This window comes from Artemia sp. Qi Xiang Cuo, chromosome 20 (assembly GCF_049724085.1).
Source record: "Artemia sp. Qi Xiang Cuo chromosome 20, ASM4972408v1, whole genome shotgun sequence".
NCBI lineage: Eukaryota > Metazoa > Arthropoda > Branchiopoda > Anostraca > Artemiidae > Artemia > Artemia sp. Qi Xiang Cuo.
The window spans coordinates 12910538-12934571 of NC_142813.1; the positions used below are offsets into that span (position 1 = coordinate 12910538).

Genomic DNA, 24034 nt, shown 5'->3' on the forward strand with positions numbered 1-24034 from the left:
TGCTACGCCTGAGATTCAGACAGATATTACTAATTTGAAGAAGATGGCAAAGTCCATTGAAGAAAATGTCTTTAAATCCCTGCTTACTATTGTTACAAAGAGCATTCAGTCACAAGTTCAATCCCTTGGTCTGCCTATGAAAGGTGACAAAGTTGACCATAATTTGGCAGTAAAGAACCTGATGTCAGGCTCCATCCAGGAAGACATTAAACAGATGGTCAGTAAACAGCTTCAAGCAATGGACTTTTCTGGTAAAATTGTAGACATTGAAAAAAAAGTTTGCTGATCATGTTGCTGCTCCAACTGATCAACTTAAGCAGTAAGAATTAAAAAATCAACTCATTGTATTTGGATTACCTGAGGATACTACATTTGACAACCCTGAACCTAAGTTTTGTCACTTTGCCAAGATAAGTTTCCTGGCATTAGTCTTTTGAACAGTGACATTGTGTTTGTGAAACGTATTGGAAAACGAGTTGGTAATAAAAATCGACCAGTTATTATTGAGTTCTGCAACCTGAGAGCACGTTTCTTGCTTCTCAAAAATAAAAAGGACCTGGTGCTAAGCTCATTATGGCAGGAATAATGCAAGGACTGTGAATGGTGATATTTTTGTTAAAAGTGGAAGTAGGGTACTTAAAATATCCTCGATTGGTGACATTAATGCCCTTCCGGTTTTGCAAGAATCTTTTGCCATTATTGTTTCAGAATGACTAGTGCTGCTTAACATAACTCTTCTCTTTACAACAAAATATCATCTACTTAGTTATTTTTTTTGCCAACTTTTCTTTTTTTTTCTTTGGCTTGTTCTTTTTCCCTTGTCATCAAAATTATTACATGCAGTTTGTTTTTTTAACTTATTTTCCATGCTGTATTCTTCCTGTCCACACTAATTTAGCTTTATCTGTTTCACCACTTTTCCTAATATTGAGTAATGAAAATGGATGATACTCAAGATTCTTTTTGTTTCCTAACTAAACTTTCTCTTCTTGATTCAGTGTGTTTTGATTCACCTTTCGTTTCCAGTGATGATCGTGAAAATGATCCTCTGTTAAAATCTCTTCATCAGTCTGATTGTTGTTACCATTCTTATCAACATTACTTTGAAAAAGTGCTGCCCTCAATGTCTTCTGTTAAAAACTTTAATGTGTTTACTTTGAATGTGCAAGGTTTAAGGTACAAATGGGATAATGTTCTGCAATATATTGGTGATATCAACTGCCCTTATGATGTAGTAGGTCTCACAGGGACCTGGCTGTATTCAAGTGATGATGTGTCTGTGTATGACATACCAGGTTTTACTGCATACCACTCAACTAGATCTCTAACTAAGTGCTCTGGTGGTATATCCCGTTTTTTAAGAAGTAATCTTAATGTTGTGAGACGTTCAGATCTTGACATGACTTTTTATCCAGTTGTAAATAATAGAAGTGTGTATGCTTTGGTTGTTGACCTGTCATGTGATACAGTAAGTTGTGACACTATTTGTTTATTTTATAAGCCTCCACCTTTCCCAATACCGAAATTTTCTGAATTAATTGATGAAATGTACTCAATTGATAAGCTTGCTTCAAGAAATGTTTTTATGCTTGGAGACTTTAACTGCATTTTATTGAAAATTGGGTGTGATAATGAGTCTGACCGTTTTTTTTAATCTTTTTCTTCCTCTGGCCTTCTTCCTTGCATTTTCTTTCCTACTCGTGTTGATCCAGACAGATCTTCTGCAACTATGATTGACAACTTTTTTCTGTCTTCTAAAAATGATATTAAATTTTCCTCTGGTATTATTTTCTGTGATCTTTCTGACCATTTTCCAATTTATTGTTCTGTTCCCAAATTAAAAATACTCAGCCAAGAAGATACCAGAGGTGAGTCTTATACAAGAATTTATAGTCAGAGCAATGTTCATAACGTTATGTCTGATCTTAGTGTTAATAATTGGTGTTCAGTAATGAATTCTGATGATGTTAATTGGGCATCATCCACATTAATGATTTGGCTGAAAATGCTAATTGAAAAAAAAATTCCACTAGTAAAATCTTCTAGTAAATATAAACCCAAAATGCCTTGGATGTCTCCTAGTCTTGTGAGATCAACAATGCAGAAGTCATAGCTTTTTAAGCTGGCTTGCAAAAGCCTTGATCCTGATGATTTACCAGAGTATAAGCATTATAAGAATGTATTAACATCAACGATTAGACTAGCTAAGAAGAATTATTTTTTGTTGAAAATTCAGGAATGCAAAGGTAATTTACAGAAAGTTTGGAGTGTAGTTAATGAAGCTTTATCTCGTAGGAAACAATCAAAGAAACAGCCTACTGCCTTCAAGAATGCAGATAGTTCAACTATTGAAAAAGCAGCTGTACCTAGTGCCTTCAACTCTTTCTTTTCCCCCCTCCCAACTGTAAAGACCCCCTCCTTTCCTAAACTAGGTAAATCTTCACCAACTGAGAGAAGTATTTTTCTAACTCCTTATACAAGCATAGAGATCTGTGATTTTATTTCTTCTTTAAGCATTAGTAACACACCTGATGCGCTTGGACTAACAAATCGTGTGCTTAAGTCTGTTTCTTCTTATGTTGTTGAACCTCTTACCCATATTTTTTATCTTTCTATTTCAAAAGGTGTATACCCTGATTCGTTTAAAATTGCAAAAGTACTCCCTCTTTTTAAAAAGGGTAACCCCAGCTTAGTGTCAAATTATACACCTATATCAATTCTCCCAATTTTCTTGAAATTACTTGAAAAAGTTGTGCATAAGAGGCTTTTTCATTCCTGTCTACTGGTGCTTCAATTTGAAGCTGTTCTGTTCTGTCTGATCACCAGTATGGCTTCCAACCTAAACTCTCTACTGCATGTGCTCTAGTTGACGTTACAGAATTCGTGCGTGTTAACATAGACAACGGTCGTTGTGCTATAGGACTGTTTCTTGACTTTTATAAAGCTTTCGACATAGTAGATCATTTTGTCTTACTGAGAAAACTGTCTCTACTTGGAGTTCAGGGAATTGCCTTTGAATGGTTTAAATATTACCTGTCTAATAGATCTCAGTTTGTGCGTTACGATGGGAAATATTCTGATCTAGCTTTGGTTTCCAAAGGGGTACCTCAAGGCTTAGTTTTGGAACCACTCCTCTTTCTTACTTATATTAATGACCTTCCTCCATCTCTCAACCTTGATACCCACACTGTTTTGTTGGCAAACGATAGTAGTTTTTTTGTGGTTTCTAATGATCTGCCCTCTGCTGTTGCTAAGGCTCAGCTCCTGCTCAACTATATGCGTAATTGGTGTGAACATTATTCATTTTCGAATCCCATACCACATGTCTGAACCCTCCCAAACAATCTTTGTTTTTTATGGTACTGATATAATTCCCCAATGCTCTTGTGTTAGACTTGTTGGTGTGCACATTGATTGTTTTCTTTCTTTCAAAACTCATATTTCCTATACACATTCTATAATTTCTCGTCAAGTGTCTATGCTTCATCGTGCCAATCAATTTCTTCCTCCCGATGAAAGGCTTTCTCTTTACTATGCATTTTTCCTTTCTTATCTTTCTTATTATTGCACTGTATGGGGCAATACTAACTATTCTTCCCTTCAGCAACTCCGAACAGCACAGAATAGAGTGGTGAAGGCAACTTTTCGCCTTCCCCGAGTCTATCCTACAGCTGATCTTTACAGTGATACAGGTCTAGATGCCTTAGATGTGGTTATCAAGAAGCAGAACCTAAAACTAGCTCATCGAGCCTTCAATTTCTCGCTTCCTCCAAACATCTTATCCTACTTTGATCTAGCATCAACACATAAGTGCCACACTTTGCTTCGGAGCTCTGTTCACCAATTTCGGCTGCCTAAAAGGGTATCCTCAGCAGCTCAGAGGTCACCAATTTATAGAGCAATTGCTCTTAGGAACTCTCTTCCCAGGGAACTTTCTCTTATCAAAAACTCTTCTTCCCTTTGCAGAAAAATATTCTCAAAGGCTTGAAGTAATTTTGTTTTTTTTTTCTTTATTTTTTTATTCATTTTGCTTTATCTATTTTTTCCACTTTACTTTATATAGTTTTTTTCCTTTTCTCTTCTCTTATTATGTTGAATCTGATTTGAACCCCGTTGTTTAATATTATTGTTAACGGTTTGGAATTTTAATAAATTACAGGACATTTTCAGTTTGGATAGAATTAAGTCAAAGGTTATTGTGTAACAGTTGTTTGTTTGTTTGTTTTTTGTTTTTTTTTTGTTCTTTTTTGTTTGATTTTTCTCGCATTGTGTTTATATTTTTGAGATATTTTTGTATTTTTTTTTCCTTCCCGGATTTGTTGTGTGTGGATTTTGTGATTGATACGAGGTCCTCTACAAGCTATGCTTCTTGGGACCTCTAGCGCTTCAGTGTATTTATGTCTTTATTGTAGTAATTAATAAATTGAATTGAATTGAAATTGAAAAACTTTTCTTGTATGCGTTTGGGGAAATGATGGGCAGGATAGGGGGTTAGTTACCCTCTAATTACTTTCAACTATTAAAAAGGGTACTAGCCCTTTGAATTTCCAATCGAATGAGCCCTATTTGAAGTTTTTACGACAACACTTTCTTTAAAAATCTTATATGCCCCCAGGGTACAACTTAAAACCTTGCCCTGAGGAATGTGGGAGGAGTATCATCCTCAAAGACATAATTTTCGGACCTTTCAACAACGTTGAACAAAATGTCTATCTCAAAATTTTTATTGGATGTGTTTGGGGAAATGGTGGACGTGAGAGGGGGGTTAGTTGCCCTCAGTCGCTTTCAACTATTAAAAAGACCACTAGTCCTTTGAATTTCCAGTCAAATAAGTCCTTTTTGAAGTTTTTACGACAACACTTTCTATAAAAACCTTATATGCCCCCGAAGCATAATTTACAACCTCTGCCCTGAGGGCTGTGGGGAGAGTGTCCTCCTTAAAGACATAATTTCTGATCTTTGAACTACGTTGAACAAAATGGCTATCTCAAAATTTTGAGATCTAGGGCAAGGGCCCTAGCCGTTTCAATTTCCAATCGAGTGAGCCCTTTTTGAAGTTTTTACGGCAACACTTTCTACAAATACCTTATATGCCCCCAGGGCATTACTTACAACCCTTGCCCTGAGTGCTCTGAGGGCGTTATCATCCCCAACGACCTAATTACCAGGACTTTCAACTAGGTCGAACAAAATAGATATCTTAGGATTTTGATTGTATGTGTTTTGGGAAATGGTGGGCGTGAGAGGGTTGTTAGTTACCTTTCAATCACTTTCGACTATTACAAAAGGCACTAGCCCTTTCAATTTCCAATCAAATGAGCTTTTTTGAAGTTTCTACGACAAAACTTTCTATAAAAAGCTTATATACTCTCAGGGCATAACTTACTACCCTTGCCCTGAGGGCTCTGAGGGGGTTATCATCCCCAACGACCTAATTTCCAGGACTTTCATCTAGGTTAAAAAAAATACACATTTCAAAATTTTTACTGAATGTGTTTGGGGAATTGGGGGGCGTGAGAGGGGGGTTAGTTAATTACTTTCAACTATTAAAAAGGGCACTAGCCGTTTCAATTTCCAATCGAGTGAGCCCTTTTTGCAGTTTTTAGGACAATACTTTCTATAAAATCCTTATATGCCCCCAGGGCATAACTTACAACCCTTGCCCTGAGGGCTCTGATGGGGTTATCACCCCCAACGACCTAATTCCCAGGACTTTCAACTAGGTTGAACAAAATAGATATCTTAGGATTTTGATTGTATGTGTTTGGGGAAATGGTGGGCATGAGAGGGGTATTAGTTACCCTTCAATCATTTTCGACCCTTAAAAAAGGCACTAGCCTTTTCAATTTCCAATCGAATGAGTCTTTTTTGAAGTTTCTACGACAACGCTTTCTATAAAAACCTTTTATCCCCCCAGGGCATAACTTACAACCCTTGCGCTAAGGGCTCTGAGGGGATTATCATCCTCAAAGACCTAATTTCCAAACTTTTAACTACGTTGAACAAAAAAGATATCTCAAAATTTTGGTTGCATGTCTTTGGGGAAATTATGGGCATGAGAGGGGGTTAGTTGCTCTCCAGTCAGTTGCAAGTATGAAAAAGAGCACTGGCCATTTCAATTTCCAATCGAATGAGACCTTTTTGAAGATTCTACCGCAACACTTTCTATGAAAAACCTTATATGCCCTCAGGACATAACGTAAAACCCTTGCTCTGAGGGTGTGGGGGGAGTGTCATCCTCAAAGACATACTTTCTGGACCTTTTGACTATGTTGAACAAAATGTATATCTCAAAATTTTGATTGGATGTGTTTGGGGAAATGGTGGGCGTAAGAGGGGGTTTGTTGCCCTTCAATCACTTTCGATTACTAAAAAGGACACTAGCCCTTTGAATTTCCAATCAAATGAGCCCTTTTTCATGTTTCTACGACACTGCTTTCAATAAAAACATTATATGCCCCAAGGACATAACTTACAACCCTTGTCCCGGAGACTGTGGGGGGAGTGTCCTGTTCAAAGGCATAATTGGGGAAATGGTGGGCGTGGAAGGGGTGTTAGTTGCCTTCCAATCACTTTCGACTATTAAAAAGGGCACTAGCCGATCCATTTTCCAATCAAATGAGCCCTTTTCCTAGTTTCTACGACAACTCCTTTGATACGAAGTGTCCTGCTCTAAACAAAAAAAAATAAATAATACATTGTGCCAACATCGTTCTTTACTTAGGCAGCGCTATTGCCTGCTTATGATTCCATATATATAAGATTCGTTCGGTTTAATCTTCCCATCAAAAGATACGAGCCTGAGAAAATTTGATTAATTTTTGACAAAGGGGAGAAACATCCCAAAAATCCAAGGAATCTTAATGAAAAGCACACCATCAGATTCATCTTATCATGGAACCTCACTGTAAAGATTTCAACCTCCTCCTCTGCAAAAATATGGAATTTTGTAATTCTCGTCAGAAGAAATACCACGGATGCGTATTTATTTATTCCTTTTTTTTCAGGGTGATCGCATCAAGCCAGTGGCCCAAGCATATTGGGAAAGAGCTCGTTCAAACGAAAATAAAAGTTCTATGTCCCCTTAAAAGTGACCCAGATTATTGTAGGGCAACTAGCCCCTCTCCCCCGCCATTTTTCCCTGAGGTTATGCGATCCAAATTTTGTGATATCTATTTTGTTCACCATAGCTTAAGGATCTAATAACTGTGCCTCCAGAGATAAGTTGACCCCACGACCCGGAGAAAGGGCTTTGTTATGAATTTTGCGTATTGTTTACTTATAGTATTTTTTATTTGTAATTGAACAGACATATTTCGGGGAGGGGGAATTTTTTTTTTGGGGGGGGGGGGATTTTTCACGGGTAGAATTTTCGATGGACAAATTTCACAAAAACACTAAATATTTTCGTCACACATACAGTGAACGAAATATCTAGTATTTTTGTGAAATTTATCACTGTCGATTAAAAGGATTTTATCCCCAATCGAACCTTTATTTATCGTCATGAAAAGGCAGTGTGGTCTTCGCAATTATCTAGGGGAGGAACTAACAAGGGGGAATTGTACACGGGAGAATTTATTAGAACTCCTTCACGAAATTTATTATGCTTTTTCTTTGTCGTTTAATTTTTCCTGTAGAAATGTTCCAAGGAAATTGTCATGAACCCCTGCATTACTTGGGGGAAGGACTATAAGTTATGAAGTTTGCCTATTGTTGCCGTATAGCATTTGTTATTTGGTAGTAAACAGAAATCTTTTACGAAGGGGAATTTTCCGCAGGGGGATTCTCCACGGGGATAATTTTCCATGGGCAAGGAATTTTCCGGAGATGAACTCACAAGGGGAAATATTACAAGTGAGTATTTTACAGAACTCCTATGCGAAACTGATCTTACTTATTCTTTGCCGATTCAATTTTACACCTTGAGATGTTCCATGAAGAAGTTTTCAGCGGGAGAAATTTTTCATGGCGGAATTTTACGCAAGAGATGTTGTCCCTGGGGAAATTTTCCACGGGAGAAATTCTTCATGGGAGAATTTTCTGCGGGAGAATCTTTCCATTAAAAGGATGGAATTTCAAGGAAAAAATTCCCATCGAGGGGTTTTTCTGGCATGATTTGAAAAAAGATTAGAAACTAACTGAAAAACAAATCTTTTTTTTTAATGAAAGTAGGCTAAAGAAAATTTTCTAGGTGACATTGTCCATAAGAAAATTTCCGGGTGGAATCTTCAGCAGGGACGCATTTGTCGTGGGGAGGGAGATTTTACGCAGAATGAAATTTCCATGGAATAATTTTTATGGGGGGAGGGGAATTGTCCACGGAAGAGAAAGACAGATTTCCCGGCATTATTTGACAACGATCGAAAATTGAATAAAAAAAACGATTGTTTTAACTGAAACTAGGGAGGAATACTGAAAGGTAAAACATAAAGACAGCACACCGTATATGAGGGAGACACCCCCTCTTCAATGCTTCGCTCTGTACGCTAAATTTTGAGTTTTTGTCCCAACTCTATAAGAACAACTCCTGAAACACGGGGGTTATTTTATTAGAATAAGAAGCTTTTCAAAATACTAGAAAAAACGTATATGAGGGGCATCCCTCTCACATATGGAAGAATTTCTGTTCATTTTAAGTCGTAATGCTGAACTTTACTTTCAGTTGAAAAAACTTTTTTTTTTATTTAATCACTGAAGTGATTAAATAAAAATTCTCAGCGGAGAATATTGACATGTTGCTGAGTTTGAATAGTCAAAAGCAGCCAGTGTGTTATCTTTCTTTATCCTGATCCCGAGTAATTTCAAATATAGATTTCTATTATATTCATTTATGTAATCGAAGTTTATTTTTATTGCTTGGTGTTATAGTATTCTAAGTTGGAAAACAAATTGTACAAAATACGCTTTTATTACAATTTTTGGTACATATCTGTTAGCCAGTACACACTCGAGAATTTGGATCTACAGGTACGGGGTTGAAACAACTGAGATGCTAGATAGGATGTTTATAATTTGGGCTGTATATTTGCATATTAGGGGGGGTTAGGGGTTAAGCATAGCGGGACTGCATGCAAAGTGCAACCTAATCTAACCAAAATACCAACTAAATATTTATTAAAATATAGCTATGTAATTTTCCACTCAGCCGAAGCTAATTGTCTCCATATACAAACGGCGATAAACCGGTTGTTGTCTGATTTTATAGATTGTTTACTGGCTAACAGATAAGTACCCAATTTTTGATTTAACTTTTGCAGAGCCAAGAGTTAATTTAAAAAAAAACGATCAGAGATATTGAAATTGATGTATCGCTTATCAAATATCGAAAGTAAAAATATCGATATATCGTTCAATCAAATTATCGCCCAACACTATATTAAGGATGAATTTTTGAAAAAATAAAACAAACCGTTTTTATATTATTAATATCTGGTTTCCAGCAATACTTAATGCAAATCCTTGGGTAAAAAAATTCTTAAATGAATCAATAATTAAATTAGATAGAAATAATAGAACTAATAGAATTAGATAGAAACAAAGCCTTGATAACAATAGATACATCAAAAGAATCGAATTTTGATGCTTATTCAAATTATATATAATTCATGAAGTTTAATATTACCCATCAAAAGTTATGAGTCTGAGAAGATTTGCCAGATTTTTGAAAAAGGGGGAAAACACACCTCAGAAATCTAGTGATCTTAATGAAAATCACACCATGAGATTCAAAATATCAGAGCACCCTACTGCAGAGGTTTCAAGCTCCTATGCACAAAAATGTGGAATTTTGAATTTTTGCCTGAAGCAATATGACGGATGCGTGTTTATTTGTTTTTTGTTGTTTTTTTCCCTGGGATAATCATATCGAGCCAGTGATCCTAAAATATCGGTAGAGGGCTCATTTCATTGGAAATAAAATGTTCTAGTGCCCTTTGTAAGTGACCAGAAATACTGGAGGATAGGTAACCCCCCTCCCACCCCACTTTTTACTCAAACTGTCCGACAAAATTTTGAGATAGTCATTTTCTTCAACATGGTCAAAATATTCAATAACTATGTCTTTGAGGATGACTTGACCCCCCCCCCACAGTCCCCTTGGGAAGGGTTGAAAGTTGTGAACCTTGCCCATTGCTTACATGTAGTATTGGCTATTAGGAAGCATATAAATTTTTTTGAGGGGGGAGAGGGGATCTTCCAGTAGGGGTGCTTACTCGGAAGGATCTTTCCATGGAGGAGTCTTCGTTGGGGGAAGGGAATTTTCCATAAGAGGGGGAGCTGAATTTCCCGGTATTAATTAAAGAACTATCAGAAATTAAATAAAAGTCTTTTCAACTGAAAGAAAGGAGCAAAATTAAAACTGAAAACCACAAAAATTATAACGTAAATGAAGGGTATGTCCCCTCCTCAGTACTTCGCATCTTACGCTAGAGAATTTTTTTTAATTTGCCAAAAACTTATTTATTCTAATTAAACGTTCTATATGTATCAGGAGTCAGGATGTATCAGGATGTATTAGATATAAGGCCCTGTCAGACTGTGGAGTGTTTATAAGATATTATTCTTCATTTAAGGATTGGGAAAAACTCCTTCATTTAGGGATTGGGAACAAGTACTGTAGCATATGCATGAAAATTAAAATAAAAAGACCTAACTCAATACCAGATCATACCTGTTTCATGAACTTATAGGGGCCGACAACAGGAATGGAGACAGACATATTAGTTGACGCGATTCTAATAGCACCCACTATGCACCAATTAATATAAAATTTTAATTGGTGCTCCTGATACATATAGAACGGGTAAGTGCACTTGGAATTTTGTGTTTGGAAAGTGGGTAAAAAAAATTTTATCCAGTCCTCAAAGAAGATATAGGGTACAGGTTTTTATGCCTCTCTTCTGACAATTATGCTTCTAGTGTTTTGTAATACCTTGCATAATCTTAAATAATTGGAACAAAAAGTTAAACTTTAGCACATAAAACAGCGAGGTACTAAGGAAGCGGCAAAACCTCGTAAACAGATAATTACTGATCGTTTCAAGTTTTAATGTTGTTCCTTATTTTCAGTTGAAAAAAATTGTTTTATCCAAAATGATCCAAATTGACACCAGACAGGGTAAAAAACGTTTTTTTTATCCAAAATATTTACAAGCTTGTTCGGACTTTCAGAGCAGCCATTTTTTAATCAGTTTGACATACCTTAAATACTTGTTTTGTTCTCTACTTCTCAGTTTCTTAGTTAACACACATTTCAGCTTAAATAGACAACATAATTTTTCAAAACCTGTCGTAAGCACCATAAACGCAGCGGTCAAGTTATCTTCAGCCCAGAGTTCTATACGATAGTTTTAAAGCGTGTTTTGACTTTGTAATTTTGCTTATTGCGGTTAAACAACATCAACATAAAGCGACTTATCCCCCTCCCCCCATAGTCATAGTTATTCTGGCCATTTTACATTTGAACACTAGTCGACTTTTTGTAACTCTTTAAGCTGCGTAGAATCAGCTTCTAGTTACTGAAGAATATTGGGAATTTCCCATATAAATGTTAAAATTGGTTATTCTGACAATTTGTGGAATTGGCTGTATTTAAAGGTGCATTACCTTATAGTCCTTATAATCAGGTTTCTTAGACTGGAGCCATATTTCAGATTGTTAAATATTTTGTCATGCGGACAAAATCGTAACTAATCGTTACTTATTTGTAGTCAGGGCTTCCACTCTCGAAAACTAAAATTCGGTGACAAGCCTTAAAAATTCGAGTAATTTTTGGGGACAAGTCTTCAAGTTTCGGGGATTTTTCGGGGAAAAAACAAAATGGAATTTCGTTGCGAAAATTTGGGAGCCAAAATTGGCTTTAGCCTCGTTTTCAGGCTCAAGTAGGGCTCGTATCTGCGTAGTAAATGAAGCCTTTTACAAAATTGGTTTTAGAGCCAGAGACCGGGATTGGAACCCAAAGCTGAACAAAATTATTGCTGATATTGCGGCAAAAACTTCAAAATTGCTTTCAAAAAAAAAAGAAAAGAAAAATAGTGAACACATGTGAACTGTAAATACCAGTAGAAATTTGTATTAAGTCATTAATCTCAGAAATTCATTATAATATTTAAAAACAAAAACAAATATTGTTTTCGGTTTCTAGTTAAGTAAATTAAATAGACAAATTCAACCTATAAGTATGGGGTAATATTAAAACTCAAAACAAATAAGAACTAAACTTAACAAGTAAATTTAAACTTAAATTAAAAAGGGAATTTTTATGACAATAGAGACATTATTGGTTTTTCATGCTGCTTCTAAGGACCTAGGTGTTTACTCCCCCCCCCCACCCCTCAGAAAAAATCCTCCGACGGAAAGTACCCCTGCGGAAAATATCCCCCGCGAAAAATACCTTCGGAAAATACCCACCCCCGTGCGAGAAATACCCCCTCCGAACATACATCTTTTTCATTGTTTGTTTCTACTATGCTTTTCTTTCTTTTTGGTTACCTCATAATTACTATATAGTCACCGATTAACCCTCAACCCTCCCACCATCCCTGTGACCATCCATATTCCAAATATAATACTTATTGCAGTCTCATTTTTATATCAGCCCATCTAATGCCTGGACATGAGAGCTGTAGGCTACAAATCTTATAAAATTTACTAATTCTTTAACTTCGCAGTAACATTATTTGGCATTATCAACCAACTGTTCGTGATAAATAAGTCCGAAAATATTTAAAACTTGACAAGAAAACAATATGAGCCTAATACCCAAATTTTTACTTTAAGCTTTATCGTATTTTTTTTTATGGATAATATTTTTGGGGTTACTTCCGTTTGAATCCTCTATTCCCCGACCTTTTACATAGTCTGTAGCTAAATTAGGCCTCATTAGGAGGGGGAGGGAGTTGTGAATTTTTTATGGTAAGAAGATCGTATTTAGGGCGGAAGAAATAAATTATACCACATTTTCTTTTAAAAAATATTTTGTTTCAGAATTAGCCTTCATACAGGGTTATTAATTGTTAAAGCATCAGACGTTGTAACGGTAGGCCTTAGATATTTAAACAAATTTACTTGGCTATCCCGAATTTCAGCAGAATATATTTTCCGTAAAATTTTCCTTTGCCTAACTAATAAGTTTGCAAGACCGTAAAAGATTCCTAAAACTACAGTTTAAAATATTACGTCACTGAAAATATTACACGGGTGAAAGGACCAGAATAATAATGGTGAGGGGACTGCTGGGTGAATACGTTTGAGGATAAAGGGTGGTAGGACAAATACCATTCTCAGATAAAAACAAAAGAACTTAAATTTTACACACCGAATGAAACAAAAATTTAAATGATAAGAATTCCTGGCAAAAAGATCAATTTCTTCAATATATTATGCGGTCAACTATTATGTATTAAACATTAATACAGTATTTCCAAAACCGAAAACAGCAAAAGAAAACCAAATTTAAACTTATGATTCGGGTTTCAAAACAATTCTCTTTCTTTAGAAGTTCAATTTCAAAATCCAGAATCTAACTGAGCGTTCCGTTAAACAACTTTAAGTATAATTCTTGGCTAATTTTGTCAAGATACTTGACCACGAATGATGTGAATGTAAGAATCTTATACCATTTGGAATACTGCATTCGAAATTATTAGACCTAAATAAAAGAAAGTAATACTTTTGCGAACATTTAAAGAACCGTCTATAATTAAATTGTATCGGTCTGGTTCTTATGCAAAGCAACACAGGAGACGAAAATTGACGAACAAGAGAGTAGTGAAAAATTATGGTATGTAAAGTAATGTTTGCTAGGGATAGTCACTAGGGGGTCAAACTGTGGTTGAGTTATTTTCGGGAATTCGGGGAAAAATATTTTTTTTTCGGGGAGACACATAGATTTTCGGGGAAATCCCCGAAAATTCGGGGATCTAAACTCAACTGCCTTATTTCAGGGTCCACGTGTGCTCTGTAATTTCAAATAAGACTTTTCAGAGAGACGCCGTTACCGATGACCATTTCGCCACAGAAAGTTTTTCAGCGCAGCCTTGGTAATTAGTCCAGAGAAGGGGCCTGGCTAGATTAATTTCTCTCTTCTCTTGTTAATACTGAAAACGCACAAAAGTACATCTTTGTAGGATTAGAAATAAATAAACCGTTCTAATCTGCGATTTAGCATTCATGCTGTGCTTCAAATGTGCGACATTAAGCAACGCTGTTTATTTATGCAAAATATTGAAAGACAGAATAGTAGGTCAATTTCTTTACAGTCTTGTTATTTCAGTTAATAAAATCTATCTGCTACTGTTTTTGGAGTGCTATGAACATTTTTATTACAATTCTAGAAATAATGTATCCCCAGTACTTGGAAAGTGCCTAGTCATGGCTAGATATTCTTGTCAAAAAGTATCTATCCTATAGCCTACAGACAGGATAGGCCTACCACCAGATTTCTAATTTGACAGTGTATATATATATATATATATATATATATATATATATATATATATATATATATATATATATATATATATATATAGGGTAAGACACCCAGTAGTCAGACACTTTAATCACTTTGAAAACTTTAAACCACTCTAATTACTGTATTATACCACCTAGAAACTTAATTTTTTTATCAAAAAATTTCTGAAGAATTTCTGAACAAGTAGGCCTAGGTTACTAATTCAAATAGTTTCACTTGCACAGCGCCTCCTATTTTTGAATTTACTAACAAGTGACAATTCTGCCTAAACTCAGACATACAAACGGCTCATTGTAAATTGGTTATTAAAATAGTATAAAAGATTCTGTCCGAGAATAGGCAGGTGGCCGACTACTGGGTGTCTTACCCTATATATATATATATATATATATATATATATATATATATATATATATATATATATATATATATATATATATATATATATATATATATATATATATATATATATATATATATATATATATATATATATATATATATATATATATATATATATATATATATATATATATATATATATATATATATATATATATATATATATATATATATATATATATATATATATATATATATATATATATATATATATATATATATATATATATAGGCCTATATATATATATATATATATATATATATATATATATATATATATATATATATATATATATATATATATATATATATATATATATATATATATATATATATATATAGGTATATATATATATATATATATATATATATATATATATATATATATATATATATATATATATATATATATATATATATATATATATATATATATACATATATATATATATATATATATATATATAGTATATATATATATATATATATATATATATATATATATATATATATATATATATATATATATATATATATATATATATATATATATATTAAATTGGTAATTGGCTCATTGTAAATTGGTTATTAAGATAGTATAAAAGATTCTGTCCAAGAATAGGCAGGTGGCCGACTACTGGGTGTCTTACCCTATATATATATATATATATATATATATATATATATATATATATATATATATATATATATATATATATATATATATATATATATATATATATATATATATATATATATATATATATATATATATATAGGCCTATATATATATATAGGCCTATATATATATATAGGCCTATATATATATATATATATATATATATATATATATATAGTATATATATATATATATATATATATATATATATATATATATATATATATATATATATATATATATATATATACAAATCTTTAAATTGGCCAACCAGTATTTTAAGCCTAGGAGTCTAGCTGGACATAAGGAAACATATTAAGAAAACAATTCTTACTCCATAATATGCAGAATAATCCTAGTAAACACATTTTGCAGGGGGATAGCCTTTATCTTCACTTCCTTCCTTGTTTTTCTGGTTTTTCTAAGAAATTCACAAATTTCTTAGGACCTATCTATATTCACAGAATATATATCCCCATCCCCCTAATGTGCAAATATATACTTAGAATTGCAAAATATCTATCAATCTAATCAATCTAAATATAACATCCATTTGGATCACAAATGAACTTTATTACCATATTAGCCACATGGTGGATGTTCCCTACAGACAGAAGGCTCCTAATTTTGGATATTATGTGCATAGGGCTAGGTAGTTACTATTGGCGGATGATTAGGACTAGACCAGTTGGAATTGGCAGACTAAATCTTGGAAAATATCCAGTTTTTAAACATTTGAATCTAGACAAAAGTTAGCCTATTTCTACACCCTAACCTATTTAAATACACTTCTTTGGTTTCACAATACTTGTCTTAGATTGTATAGGCTATATCCAAGGTTGACTGTGTCTGTGATTAGGAAATGCTCTTTTGACTTTAAGATCTACTAAATTTCTAGTGGGCTATATAATTTAGCTAAGATGAAAGTAAAATGTCCTTTGATGCCTTTTTATGCTCTTCCACAATTCAAGAATTGCTTCTAGAGCTAGTAGTATCTTGAGCCCATAAAGGGGCCCCAAAGGTATTTCATTTTTGTAACCACAAAAATAAGTTATCAAGACTAGTTAAGAACATATCACTTGTTCATACATAAGTTATTCAAGAGCAATATATTCCAAAAAATACTTGTTTATAACAATTCAAACCTCATTTATTAGGCAACTCAAATATAAACCATTTTCCTGCCATTTCAAGCATGTTAAGTGGGTTGGTATGGTTAAATTTCAATGTTGTTAGCAGCTATAACCAGCCGCTCCTGTACAGTCTTTCTAAGGCTCTATAAGGCTATAGTTAGACCTGTTTTGGATTTTGGTATGTGTCTCACCTCCCCTTCTTATAAGAATGATACCAGTCTAATCAAAGGAGTTCAGAGACATGCCACGAAGTGCATAGCTGGCCTACGAGATCTCCCATACAACAAGAGACTGGAACACATGTAGCTGCCAACACTCGTCTTCAGACGCCGCTGTGGTGATATGATGCTGACCTACAAGTATAACACACAACCAGATAACCCCCTCTTTACCAAACATTCAAGTCAGCACCATACAAGAGGACACTCACATAAGCTGTCAAAACGTTTTGTCAAAACACAAACATGGCAACACTTCTTCTCCAAGCGTGTTGTCAACAATTGGAATAGCCTTCAAGCTGAAATGGCGACTGCACCTACGGCTGTGGCCTTCAAGTCCAGACTTGACAAGGAATGGAATAACAAGCCATGGAAATATGAGTGGGACTGTCCGTCCCACTCAACTACTGACTGATGCCAACTTTATCATAATGAGTGTCTTGCTAGGAGGCTGATGCCACTTGTCATACCCAACCATCTTGCATACTCGATCCGAAGTTACTGTTGTGCAGTGGTGTCAGCTCTATACCACTGAGAATGGTCTTTACAGGCCATACCTACCTCGTGGCCACTACTACCAAGTGGGCTTAAATTGCATCTCTCCAGCAGACCTCTCCTATGGCGTGTCCCTGGGCCCTAACACAGTGATGAATTTTTGCCATCATTGACCTGGAGCACAACAGATCCAGTATGGACCTTAATTTGCTCTGAAGTGCGAATTAAGGTAATTAAGATTTGTATTTGGTCATATAATTTAGCTATGATGAAAATGTAAACATTATTTGATACTTTTTTATGCTCTTTCATTATTCATATAAAATACCTTCAGGGCCCTTTACAATTATTTAGCTGTCAAAGAGTATTCAAGTGTGGTTACAAAAATGAAATACCTTTGGGGCCCCTTTCAGGGCTCAAGATGCAACTAGCCCCAGTAGCAATTTTTGAATAATGCAAGAGCATAAAAAAGGCATCAGATGATGTTATCACTTTCATTTTAGCTAAATTATATAGCCTACTAGGAATTTACCTAAGATCCTGTGTCAAAGATTAGACAACATTTTCTAAGGTTCAAGCTTTAAATTTAAGGCCAAGCTTAGGCCCTACTGTTGTCTATCAGTATATTTGACATTGTGAGTGCTGTATGTGGTTCAAATATTCAAGCTAATCATATACTTGTTAAGAAGATTTTGACACATATAATGGTGAAACAATCCATTTTATAGGTAGTATGATAGACATTTTACAATTATTTAGCTGTCAAAGAGTAGATTAGCTGGCTGACTTGTGGTTATCTTACCCTAGGCTAAATAAGAATAAACAGTTGTTAAAAAATACAGCTCAATCCACAATTGTAAATGGTTTCTGCATCACAAGACAAAATTAGAGTTAAGATTTTGGTGTGAAAGGGAAAGCTTATCTCCCTTTATTTTCCTGGTACATTAAATTTTTATGATAAAAAGTTTTAAAATATCTGATATTTACTAGTGCACCCCATAGTTCCTTGGATAGAAATCCTACAATAATAAAAGAGTTGGCTACCCTAGAACCTTTCAATTCTACACTCACCTGTCTTCCCAAATATAATATGCACTAGAGGCAGGACCACCAGTTTCAAGCCACCAATCTAGCCTGATTAAAGAATTACCATGTTCAAACCTAAATAAACTCAATTTTTTTTATTCATCAAATGTTTCTGATTTGTCAACAACAGGCTGCAATAGATTCTGCTACAATGTCTTAAATACAGAGCACACTAAGACCACTGTTTCTAGGGAAAATTAAACTTTAGAACCATAATTCATTTATCATACCCAGCATAGTATCCTAGACCTAATTAGACTTATAACCAAAAGTATAGAAACAATGGAAGACTTGATTCAAACTGAGGTGAGACTTATGCCTAGCCTATTTCACCTAGCATATTATTTCTTTGGTCAATTTTATTTAATCATTGAAAGATGAGAAGCCTTTTTTTTACAGGTTTGTCTATAGCACAAGCTATAGACAAACCTGTTTAAACCTATGGTAAAATTCTATTTTAGCTACTTTTGGCTATCTTGGGAAGGGGTTAGGTTAGGAAAATGAACCTTTCAGGTATGGGTCTACAAGCTAAAGTATGTCCTGGGAAGGTATTTTGAAGTACCTACCTCCATCCCTTCTATCTCTAGAGGGTCCTGAAATTTGCCAACATGACAGGTCACCTATTGAAATTTTGACAAAACAATATTTTACCTTAATTTTCAGTTATCAGTTTCTTTTACTGTGGCTTTAGTTCTGAAAACACAATTCCTGTTATTTGAATAGAAGGTAAAATTCTACTTTAGCTACTTTTGACTATCTTAGAAAGGGGTTATATTAAGAAAATGAAACTTTCAGGGATGAGTCTACAGGCTAAAGTATGTCCCGGGAAGGTATTTTTAAGTACCTACCTCCACTCCTTCTCCCTCTAGAGGGTCTTGACCTTTGATGACCTTTAAAAATCTGTGAGTTATAGAAGTAAAACCTTGCAAAATAGATCTTCTGTTTAAATGAAGCATAACAAAATTGTTTTCAGCTTCACAACTTTGCTCAATCCCAATTTATAAGGTTTTAAAGATATGCAAATACTTTTCCTAAATTTTGGAATTAAAACATTGATATGGCTTAAAATTCTGCTCAAATAACTAAAATTGCATTTTCAGAACTAAAGCCAGAGAGAAAGAAACTGATAACTTAAAATTAAGGTAAAATGTTGTTTTGTCAAAATTTCAATGGGTATAGACCTATCATGTAGGCAAATTTCAGGACCCTCTAGGGGGAGAAGGAGTGGAGGTAGGTACTTCAAAATACCTTCCCAGGACATTCTTTGGCCTGTAGACCCATACCTGAAAGTTTCATTTTCCTAACCTAAACCCATTCCAAGATGGCCAAAAGTAGCTAAAGTAGAATTTTACCGAATAGAATTGTAAGCTGTAGCCTATCAAATTTTTTTTCAAAATTTAGGAAATGTATTTGTATATGTTTAAAACCTTATAAATTGGGATTGTGCAAAGTTGTGAAGCTGAAAACAATTTTTTTGTACTTCCTTTAAGCAGAAGATCTATTTTGCAAGGTTTCACTTTTATAACAGACAGATTTCTAAAGGTCATCAAAGGTCAGGACCCTCTAGAGAGAGAAGGAATGGAGGTAGGTACTTGAAAATACCTTCCTGGGACATAATTTAGCCAATAGACTCATCCCTGAAAGTTTCATTTTCCTAACCTAACCCCTTTCCAAGATAGCCAAAAGCAGCTAAAGTAGAATTTTACCAAACCTATTAGTTTGTGTTCAGTTTTGATTCACTTTAAGAATGTCCATAAGCCCAGAGTTAATTGCAGAATCAGAGAATGCTTTTCTATTCAAAGAGTCCTCAATGTTTAGAACTGTTTATGTGAGTAGACTGTGTCTTCAACATCAGCCATAGTTTCAAAAAGAAACAACAAAGAATGGAAAGCCAAACCTTGAAGATACAACTAGAGCTGCCCATCATCTGTTTCTGTGTCATCAATAGTGATTAATATGTGTGTTTATATATATAAAGAAGTTGGGATAGGATGTTGATGCTGCTTGTCATACCCAACCCACTTGCCCACTCTATCAGAGATTTACATCGTGCAGCAGTGTCTACTCTTAACTACAGAAGAATGGTCCCCTTGAGCATACCTATCTGTGGTCACTGTTACCAAGTGGGCTTACATTGCATCTATTCTAGCACTCCTAGTCAGAAGGCATGTCACTGGGCCATAAACACAATTATCCCATAATCACAACCCTCTTTGTTTGCATTTTGTGTAAATTTCTTTATCACCATCTCAACAGTGGAGCTAAACAGATCAAACACTAGGCCCTATTTTACTCCAAAGTGCAAATAAAGGTAATTAAGATTGTCTGATGAGCAAAATGGGTAATTAAGGTGTTGAAATACACTAGTATTTTTTTTAGTAGACCAAAAAAGTACATTGTGAGATCTTGAAAATTTAGCCAATTGGCTGTCATAGATTATGATAACCTAGGAAATTTGGTAGTTTTGTTTGTCATTAGGCAATCATAGCTTCAGGCCATTAGGCTAGGTTACAAGGATTGCCATTGTACAAGAATGGTTCACAGTCCCATTTTAAAAATTACAGACCAATTTCTAATACATATATATTTTCCTGTATAATGGAAAATGTTCTGGTAAGCAGAATCCAGGCACATTTTGAGGAAAATAACTTGTGGCATTCAGCTCAGCATGGGTTCCATAAAGAGCATTCTTGTAAAATGCAACTTCTGGAGGTGATTAATGATTTTCAATTGATGGCAAATAATGGTGTTTTGTTTGATTGTATTTATATTGACTTTTCCAAAGTGTTTGACAAAATTTCCATCCCACTTCTGATAAAGAAATGTCAACTGTATGGTATTGGTATGCAAACTGAAGCATGGATAATGGGTTATCATAGGCAGCACAATAGCATTGCCTAAGTATCAAATGATGTTGGCACAATGTATTATTTATTTATCTCTTTTTTTTCCATACCATGGCACTTTGTATCAAAGGAGTTGTAGTAAAAACTTCAAAAAGGGCTCATTTGATTGGAAATTGTAACGGCTAGTGCCTTTTTTAATAGTCGAAAGTGATTGGAAGGCAACTAGCACTCCTTCCATGCCCACCATTTCCCCAAACACATCCAATCAAAATTTTGAGATAGCCATTTTGTTCAGCATAGTTGATTTCTAGACATAAATTATGTTTTTGAGGAGGCCACTCCCCCCACAGCCCTCAGGGCAAGGGTTGTAAGCTATGCACTGGAGGCATATAAGGTTTTTATTGAAAGCTTTGTTCTAGAAACTTCAAAAAGGTCTCATTCAGTTGGAAATTGAAAAGGCTTGTGCCCCCTGGGGGCATATAAGGTTTTTTAATGATAGCAATGTTGTAGCACTTCAAAAAGGGCTGATTCGATTGGAAGTTTGAAGGGCTTATGCCCTTTTTAATAGTCAAAAGTGATTGAAGGATAACTAACACCCCTCTCACACCCACAATTTCCCAAAACACATCCAATCAAAATATTGAGATAGCCATTTTGTTTGACATAGTTAAAAAGTCCGGAAATTATGTTTTAGAAGGTGATACTCCCACCCCAGCCTTAAGGACAAGGGTTCTAAGTTATGCCCTGGGGGCATATAAGGTTTTTCTTATGGAAAGCATTGTCATAGAAACTTCAAAAAGGGCCCTTTGTATCAAAGGAGTTGTTGTAGAAACTTCAAAAAGGGCTCATCCAATTGGAATGGCTAGTGCCCTTTTTAATAGTCGAAAGTGATTGGAAGGCAACTAACACCCCTTCCTTGCCCACCATTACCCAAATACATCCAATCATAATTTTGAAATAGCCATTTTGTTCAGAATAGTTGATTTCCAGATAGAAAATATGTTTTTGAGGGGGACACTCCCCCCAGAGCTCTCAGGGCAAGGGTTGTAAGTTATGCACTGGGGGCATAGGCCTATATGGTTTTTATAGAAAGCTTTGTTGTAGAAACTTCAAAAAGGGCTCATTCATTCGGAAATTGAAAGGGCTAGGGTCCTCTGAGGGCATATAAGGTTTTTATAGACAGCAATGTTGTAGAAACTTCAAAAAGGGCTCATTTGATTGGAAATTAGAAGGGCTTATGCCCTTTTTAATAGTCAAAAGTGATTGGAGTAAAACTAACACCCCTCTCACACCCACTATTTCTCCAAAGACATCTAATCAAAATTTTGAGATAGCCATTTTGTTCAACGTAGTTGAAAAGTTCGGAAATTATGTTTTTAAGGATGACACTCCCCCCGCAGCCCTCAGGACATTGGTTGTAAGTTATGCCCTGGGAGCATATAAGTTTTTTTTTATAGAAAGTATTGTCATAGAAACTTCAAAAAGGGCTCATTTGATTGGAAATTGAAAGGGCTAGTGCCCTTTTTGATATTCAGAAGTGATTGAAGGGCAACTAAAACCTCTCTCATGCCCACCATTTTCCCAAACACATCCAATCAAAATTATAAGATAGCAATGTTCTTCAACTTAGTTGAAAGTTCTGGAAATTAGGTCTTTAAAGATGACAACCCCTCCTCCCCCAGCCCTCAGGGCAAGGGTTGTAATTTATGTCCTGGGGGCATATAAGGTTTTTATAGAAGGCTTTGTTGTAGAAATTTCAAAAGGGCTCATTCGATTAGAAATTGAAAGGGCTAGTTCCTCTTTTAATAGTTGAAAGTGATTGGAGAGCAACTAACAAGGTCTAGGCCAATGGCCTTGACCGAGTTTGTTGATTTTGAATTGAAGTTATCAAGTATTTTGCAGTAGGTTGCATCAAGACATGGGTAATTGTAGAAAGAGACAAGCCAAGACAGATAGTCCAAGTTGTTGAGAGGCAAATGTTTAAATGGCTGCAGCACAGGTAAATGGCGGGAGTAAGTATTGACTCTCTTAATGGACACATACTTGTAAGGTTAGTTTTTGGAAAGGCATGCCTGCCTAGAGTGCCTAGAGGCATCTCATGGCCACCATTTCCCTGAACACATCCAATCAAATTTTTGAGATAGCCATTTTGTTCAACGTAGTTGAAAGTTCTGGAAATTAAAGTCTTTGAGGATGACAAAGCCCTCAGGGCAAGGGCTGTAATTTACGCCCTTGGGGCATATTAGGTGTTTATAGAAAGCGCTGTTGTGGAAGTTCAAAAAGGGCTTATTCAATTGGAAATTGAAAGGGCTAGTGCTCTTTTTAATTGTCAAAAGTGATTGTAAGGCTTGACCTTTTTATAGTAAATATTGATGTGGGTACAATTTATTATTGTTTTATTATCATTTGTTTTGTTTAGACCAGGGCACTTTGTATCAAAGGAGTTGTTGTAGAAACCTTGAAAAGGGCTCATTCGATTGAAAATAGTTGAAAGTGATTGGAGAGCAATTAATCCCCCTCCCATGCCCACCCTCACATTTGCCCATTATGTTTAAAAACTAAAAGTTGCCTTAAGATTAATTCAAAATTCATTATGTTAATGCTAATTGTGAACTGCTAAAATATGCTAGGCTTGCAATGCTCCTGTCTCTACAAAACCTGTTTTTTATAATCTTGAAATCTAAAAACGTTCCCAAATACTG

General features: G+C 34.9%; 1 protein-coding gene across 1 annotated transcript in view; it reads left to right on the forward strand.

Moving 5' to 3' along the window:
- Positions 1 to 14181: 14181 nt before the first annotated feature.
- The window catches only part of LOC148939883 (mpv17-like protein 2), a 39425-nt gene continuing 29572 nt past the window's right edge, over positions 14182 to 24034 (forward strand). Inside the window, exon 1 of the mRNA XM_089106507.1 lies at positions 14182 to 14241. The gene's annotated coding sequence lies outside the window, so the exon portion shown is untranslated. The remainder of the gene's footprint in view (positions 14242 to 24034) is intronic.